Here is an 8,012-nt window from a genome sequence, read left to right on the forward strand (position 1 = left end):
ATGACCCCTGAGCACAGAACCAGGAATAAGCCTGAGCACCACTGGATGTGGCCCAAAACAAAAACAGAAAAGAACTCTTAGTGTCTCACACACATAATTAGCATGGTCACTATGACACAGCCTGCAAATATCCAAAAACAATGTGTACAAGGAAGAGAGAAAAGAAACTTCTAAAATTTAAACAAGTAGATTTAGTGAATGGAATTCCAATAGAGTTGCCTTTTATTTTTTCAGTAACTGAAGCCCAGAAAATAAGAAGTCTAAGATAAAAATACCTCAAAGAAAAAAAGATAACCAAATGAGAAAGCTTCATCTGTGACAAAATGGTGCCACCCCACCCCAGTGCTTCTCATTCTCTACCCCAACAGTCTCTCAGAGCTGCAGTCACAGCTGCGATCAGCTTTCCCTCAGCTCCTCTGACTCAAGTGTGAGCTGACAGGAACTCTGTGGGAACTGAGCGGGGCAGGATGTTGATCCATGTTCTAATTGAGAAAATCAGTGGCTTAGTTTGTCCTTATTCTGCTGGCCACTGCCCCTCACAGGAAATCTCTTCCATACTACTTCTTTCTGTTTCTCTTCTACCTCTTCCTGTCACATAAATTGGTTGGCAATTCTAATTACTAGCTGAGTAACAATGTCTTGGAGCCTTAGTTCCTGACTCACAAAAAAATGCCAAGAATAATATTCATATAGCAGGTTATTGAAAAGATCAATTAGCCATCTGAAAAAGCTCCTGCTATTTTTGCTGAACATGTATTACATTGCTTCAGAATGTAATGTAAATCAGTAATTTCCTGCATGTAAAGACTTTTTTTGGGGGGGGGGGTTTGGGTCACATCCAGCAGCGCTCAAGGATTACTCCTGGCTCTGTGCTCAGAAATTGCTCCTGGAAGGCATAGGGGACCATATGGGATGCCGAGAACCGAACCACCGTCTGTCCTGGGTCAACCACTTGCAAGGCAAATGTCCTACTGCTGTGCTATCTCTCTGGCCCCATATAAAGTCTACTTGTTGCCATTAACCCATCCTATATGATTTTATTTTCTGTCAAAATACTCTATCTGGGGAGTTTTGTGTCTATTCTTAATTGAAAGCTTATTTGGAGATTTTAACAGGGAGCTGCTCTAGCTAAGAACATCTCTATTAAGAAAAGGTGTTTCTATTTGATTGCACATAACTTTGGGAGCGTTGGCTGTGCAAGCAGTGGTGAGGAAGAAAGGCAATACCTAACTGGCAAGCCAGATCAATGAAATATACCTTGATGACCAATGGGTGACAAATGTCCCAGCCAGATCACGATCATATCCTAAACTTTATTACTCTGACATCCTCCTTGAAGAAGTTGAGTATCTCCAACTGCCACAATTTCAAAGTCATTTGGTCATCTGCTCCTAAATATGTTTTCCTGGACCTCGTAATGGTTTTCTTAAATTCAACAAGAACTAAAATAAAATAAATATTTTTGTTTTTCTCCAAATTAAGTTCATATTCATCTCCAGATCTTTACCTTACTCCAGAAATTGATCAATTTTTACATTTAAAGCAAGCTAACAAACAAAAAAAAAAACCTTTAGGGGCTGGAGAGATAGCATAGTGGTAGGGCGTTTGCCTTGCATGCAGAAGGACAGTGGTTCAAATCCCGGCATCCCATATGGTCCCCTGAGCCTGCTGGGAGCAATTTTTGAGCATAAAGCCAGGAGTAGCCCCTGAGCGATGCCAGGTGTGATCCAAAAACCAAAAACAAACAAACAAACAAAAAACCTTTAAAGCAAGCAAGCAAACAAAAAAACTAGAATCACTTTCACTCCCAATTTCACCTGTGCTAGGCAAAGTATTTCTAGATTCTGCCTCAAAATACCACATAATTTCTCCCATCACCACCTATTTCAACTGCTCAACTCTTACCCAGATGATTAAACAGTAACATAAATGCTAATCTCCCTGAAATTTTTGCTCCCAATGACAGCAAGTATAATAATACCACAAATATGATCATGATATTGTTTAACAATTTCTTATTTATAAGTTTTTTTAATGAAACCAGAGAAATAGCACAGTGGGTAGGGCGTTTGCCTTGCCCATGGCCAGGCTGGGTTTGGTCCAAGCATCCCTGAGTCTGCCAGGAGTGATTTCTGAGCACAAAGCTAGGAGTAATCACTGAGCACCGCCAGGTGTGGCCCAAAAATAAAACAAAAATTAAAATAAAAGTTTTGGTTTGGCTTGGTTCGAGTTTTTGGTGGGAAGGAAGGAAGGGAGGGAGGGAGGGAGGGAAGGAGGGAGGAAGGAAGGAAGGAAGGAAGGAAGGAAGGAAGGAAGGAAGGAAGGAAGGAAGGAAGGAAGGAAGGAAGGAAGGAAGGAAGGAAGGAAGGAAGGAAGGAAGGAAGGAAGGAAGGAAGGAAGGAAGGAAGGAAACAAGGAAACTATGATCAGGCATTCAAGGTCACTTCTAATCTTTTTCCTTTCACTTAGGGTCATCTCCATCTCTCGAGTAAACTTTTTTGGTGAACCCAGGGATTTCTTCAGGTTTTGTCCTTTCATGGTAGCATTATCTCATAACAACTTACTGCTACTATAACATTGTGCCCCAGGATGCCTCCCCAGACTAGCCAAATATGGCTTCTTCCCCTCCCTTTGATCACTAAAAATCCTCAAAGAACTGTTTGCTGTTCTTGAGTAGTAAGTCCAGCTCTTCATCCAAAAAGGTTGAAGGCAGAGGCAAAATCACCTATATAGCTTTGTATCACTTGTACTTCATTCACTTTCTCGCTCAGAATGAAGTCTTTGTGGTGGTTAACTGACTGAATTCAGAACATCAAAATAATAAGATCACCCCAGGTAAAGCCCAGAAGAATTAGTTCAATTCAAAGAACAATTATAAAAGTGAAAGGAAAAAATATTGGGTAAGTAAACAATTGAAAACAAGGGAGAAATTCTTGAATTTCTTTCTTTTTTTTGTTTTTGTTTTTGTTTATGGGCCATACACAACAGCGCTCAGGGGTTACCCCTGGCTCTGCATTAAAAAATCACTCCTGGTAGGCTCAGGAGACCATATCGGATGGTGGGGATCAAGCCTGGGTCCGTCCTGGGTCAGTCACGTGCAAGGCAAATGCCCTACTGCTTTGCTATTGCTCTGGCTCCATAATTATTAATTTCTTTATATGGAAAGAAAATTCCTGCTTCTATTTTGATTATAGTAAATAAGTATAGAAACAAATATTTTTATCACTAAGAATTAAAAGAAAAATTTCACCTTTAACATATGTTTAAAAGTGGGGCTGGAGTGATAGTGACAGAGACAGAGGGAAAGGCTTGTACATGGCTGACCCATAAATATTGGCACCCCATAAGGTCCCCAAATCCCTCCAGAAGTAATCCCTGGTCACAAAGCCAGAAGCAAGCCCTGAGCACAACTAGGTATGGCTCAAAACTCACGCCTCCAAATTTTTGTTTAAAAGTTAAAAGGAAGGGATGGAGAGATAGTAAATGGGGAGGGCATTTGCATTGCATCTGTCCAACATGGGTTTGATCCCTGACATTCCATATGGTTTCCTGAGCCTTCCACGAGAAATTTCTGAGCACAGAGCCAGAAAGAGCACCACACTTCTGGGTGTGACCCAAAAACCAAAAATAATAATTAAATTAAAAGGAAATAACATCCTATAAATCAGAAAGTTCAACAAAAGAGTCAACAGGAAATAAAAAATTAAGAAAAAATATGGGGAGGGCCGGGAAGGTGGCGCTAGAGGTAAGGTGTCTACCTTGCAAGCGCTAGCGTAGGACAGACCGCGGTTCGATCCCCCAGTGTCCCATATGGTTCCCCCAAGCCAGAGGAGATTTCTGAGCGCATAGCCAGGAGTAACCCCTGAGCGTCAAACAGGTGTGGCCCAAAAACCAAAAAAAAAAAAAAAAATTGGGGCTGGAGAAATAGCACAGTGGTAGGGCATTTTGCCTCGCCAGGGGTCAATCTGGGAGAGATCCAGTTCAATTCCCAGCATCCCATATGATCCCCAGAGTCTACCAGAAGCAATTTCTGAGTGAGAGCCAGGAGTAACCACTGAGCGCCACTGGGTATGGCCCCAAAACCAATCAATCAATAAATATAAAGTTTACAAAAAGAAAAAAATACTATATAGAACAACAAACACAAATCAAACATAAATTAGAGCAGATATTAATGCATTCTAGAATCTTCAAGAATGGCTGAACAAGAACACAAAATTCAGCACTATTCTGCTTGCAAGGGGTAAACTGATATAATAGCAGGGTGTTAGAAAATGTAATAAAAGGGGGTGGGGTGGGGCCGGGCGGTGGCGCTAAAGGTAAGGTGCGCCTGCCTTGCCTGCGGTAGCCTTGGACGGACCGCGGTTCGATCCCCCGGTGTCCCATATGGTCCCCCAAGCCAGGAGCAACTTCTGAGCGCATAGCCAGGAGTAACCCCTGAGCGTTACCGGGTGTGACCCAAAAACCAAAAAAAAAAAAAAAAAAAAAGGGGGTGGGGTACAAAAAAAGAAAATGTAATAAAATCATCATACAAACCTATAGTTTATGAAAAAAAGTATAAAGGACAGGTACTGCTGTAGGTTCTATCAAAAACACAAAAAAAAATCCAACATATAATTAGGAATATTGAATGGTAATCTAAAAGATTTTTAATAGAAGAGATTTAGGTATTCTAAAAGAAACACCTAAAAGCTTTGAAAATAGTCACAAGAAACTAGCAAGAGCAATGTATAACAGGAGTAAGTTAAAAACTGACTTCACACTAATCTTTTTTTAAAAAAAAATTTGGGGGGAGGTCACACCTGGCAGCGCTCAGGGGTTACTCCTGGCTCTACACTCAGAAATCACTTCTGGCAGGCTGGGGGAACCATATGGGATGCCAGGATTCGAACCACTGTCCTGCATGCAAGGTAAATGCCTTACCTCCATGCTATCTCTCCAGCCCCTCTTTTTTTCTAAAAAACATTTAAAAATCTATTTTGGGGGTGTATATCCAGGTTCTCAAGGGACCATATACAGTGCCAGGGATTGAACCAGGGTTAACTGCATGTAAGGCAAGCTCCTTATCCCTGTACTATCTTTCTGGGAACCCCACTATTAATTACACCTTTCTGTACTTCTGAAGTTCTAAATTTCACTGAAAGTTTCTGTAGAGACTTAAAAATGATACCACTGGTAAATTTAATTACCACAAAAAAGAAAAGAGAAATTCATTAAATTGGAATATATATATATAAAACTAAACAATAAAATATAGAAAAATACTATGAGGTGTTATCATGGACAAAAATAGACAGACTGTAGCTAGAGAGTATATTGCTGCGTAGGGGTTCTGGGGATACAGCGGGTAGGTCTAAGCATAGCACCAAATATGAGCTCCACAGGATGTGGTTCCAAAATAAACAATAAGGTTAATATGTATATATTTAGGGATCACAAAGTTATAGTAACTGATATGCCAAGAAACTTATTAAAATTTAAAAACATTACCCAAGAAACATACTTTCTCCTTAATTCATTGTTTTCTCTAGTTTTTCTCTTCTCTTTATGTAGTCCTGCATTCATCTTTAAGGGGTCACTTGCAGCTGCTGTAGATGCAATTCAGTCCTACAAAAAAAAAAAAAGCATGCTATCACTTTCATAAAAAAAGAAACAAAGAATATTATAGAAAGCTAAATAATCTAATCTCATCAATTTCCTAATCTAATTTCACTAGAACTACATACAAACAGAAAATCTGAGAAACTGGTAATAGTAAAGTCACTAAAATTCAAACAAGCAATTTTAAACTATTAAAATGCTATTAGAACATTAAGTAGAAAAAAAAAGAATCAAACTTGAGCACCAAATCCAAAGCCAACGACAACAGAATCAATACCCAATTTACAACATACTAGACACAGAGTGGACCACCTATACTAGCAGCCTGGGGGGTAAAACATGGGAATATGGGATGTATGCTGGGAACAGGGTGGAGGGAGGACAATATTGGTGGTAGGAATGCCCCTGATTCAATATCACTATGTACCTAAAATATTACTGTGAAAGATTGGTAATCTACTTTGATAAAAAAAAGAAAGAAAGAAAGAAAGAAAGAAAGAAAGAAAGAAAGAAAGAAAGAAAGAAAGAAAGAGAGAGAGAGAGAGAGAGAGAGAGAGAGAGAGAAAGAAAGAAAGAAAGAAAGAAAGAAAGAAAGAAAGAAAGAAAGAAAGAAAGAAAGAAAGAAAGAAAGAAAGAAAGAAAGAAAGAAAGAAAGAAAGAAAGAAAGGAAGGAAGAAAGAAAGAAAGAAAGAAAGAAAGAAAGAAAAAAACAGAATCCTGGTTAGCTTAGAGTAGGAGACAAGGGCACCTTCCAAAAAAACCAAAACCATGGGTCAGAGCGATAGCACAGCAGATAGAGCATTAGCCTTGCACACAGCAGATCCTGGTTCAATCCCCAGCATCCCAAATGGTACTCCAAGCCTGCCAGGAGTGATTTCTGAGTGCAGAATCAGGAGTTACCCGAGTGCCACCTGTTGTGGCCCTAAAACAAACAAAAAATCAGAACATTAAAATTCCCCTCTCCACCTCCCAAGAAAGTTAAGAGAGACTGGAGGCCACTCCAAGTAATACTCAGCCCTATTGTGCAAGCCTGAAGGTTCAGTGCAGGAGTCCTATTATGCTGAGAGCCACTAGGGCAAGCCCCAGAGGCACTAGACTATGCAGCCCTGGGGATGAACTCAGGGCTTCTCATATCTGGCAAGTGCTATGGCCCTTTGGGGTCCTAAAGTATGAACTTTTCATACCTTTCTACAGATAAGTATAATAGAAATAACAAAAGTAACTGGAGTGTGTGTGTGTGTGTGTGTGTATGTGTGTGTGTGTGTGTGTGTGTGTGTGTGTTTGTGTCTGTTCGGGGTGTCTTACAACTTCAACAATGCAAGCCCTTAATGATGTGTTATTTTTGATAATCTTCTATTCAAGACCCTGATGTTTTCCTGGAATTAACTCTAGAAGAATAAAAAACAGTCTAGACTTTGAATTCCAAGTTAAGGAATAATGTTATTATTATCTTTCTTTTGACATAACCGTTACCCCTGTTTGTCCCATTATTCCCAGAGCCAATGATAACACATAACTGCATTAATGAATGAAACTATAAATATGTTTCATCAAGCCACAAAATATGCTTAACAATCTTAAAATTAACTGGGAAACAACTGAGAAACCAATGTTTTTTTGTTTTGTTTTGTTTTTGGGCCACACCCGGCAGTGCTCGGGGGTTATTCCTGGCTGTTTGTTCAGAAATAGTTCCTGGCAGGCACGGGGGACCATATGGGACACCGGGATTCGAACCAACCACCTTAGGTCCTGGATCGGCTGCTTGCAAGGCAAACACCGCTGTGCTATCTCTCTGGGCCCATTTTGTTTTTTTGTTTGTTTTTTTTTTGGTTTTTGGGCCACACCCAGCGGCGCTCAGGGATTACTCTTGGCTATCTGCCCTGGCAGGCACAGAGGACCATATGGGAAGCCGGGATTTGAACCAACTACTTTCGGTCCTGGATCAGCTGCTTGCAAGGCAAATGTTGCTGTGATATCTCTCTGGCCCCAAAACCAATGTTTTTGTATTCTCCTTTTCCAAAGCATTCTTTTTGATTAAGATGCCATTGGCGAGGCCGGAGAGAGAATATGGAGATAAGGTGCTTGCCTTGCATGCAGAAGGTTGGTCGAATCCCAGCATCCCATACGGTCCCTCAAGCCTGCCAGGAGCGATATCTGAGCGTAGAGCCAGGAGTAACCCCTGAGCGCTGCTGGGTGTGACCCAAAAACAAAAAACAAAAACAAAAAAAAGCCATTGGCAATAAAAATGCTACATTCTAGAAGGTATCAGACCTTCAAGGCACCCATCCAAAGGGCCAGGACAGAGTATCTGTGCAGGTAAGCATGTCTTCTCCTCAAAAAAGCACTTCTCACTAAGTTAGCTCCTAATTATTTGCCATAGGCTTCTATAAAATTATATGTCTTTTATATAT

The 8,012-nt window shown here is 40.4% G+C and overlaps 1 protein-coding gene across 1 annotated transcript in view; it reads right to left on the reverse strand.

The window, feature by feature from the left end:
* The window catches only part of ZHX3 (zinc fingers and homeoboxes 3), an 82,095-nt gene extending 76,492 nt beyond the window's left edge, over window positions 1-5,603 (reverse strand). Inside the window, exon 1 of the mRNA XM_049779149.1 lies at window positions 5,504-5,603. The gene's annotated coding sequence lies outside the window, so the exon portion shown is untranslated. The remainder of the gene's footprint in view (window positions 1-5,503) is intronic.
* Between the last annotated feature and the right edge of the window lie 2,409 nt (window positions 5,604-8,012).

This window comes from Suncus etruscus, chromosome 9, assembly GCF_024139225.1.
Source record: "Suncus etruscus isolate mSunEtr1 chromosome 9, mSunEtr1.pri.cur, whole genome shotgun sequence".
Classification (NCBI taxonomy): Eukaryota; Metazoa; Chordata; class Mammalia; order Eulipotyphla; family Soricidae; genus Suncus; species Suncus etruscus.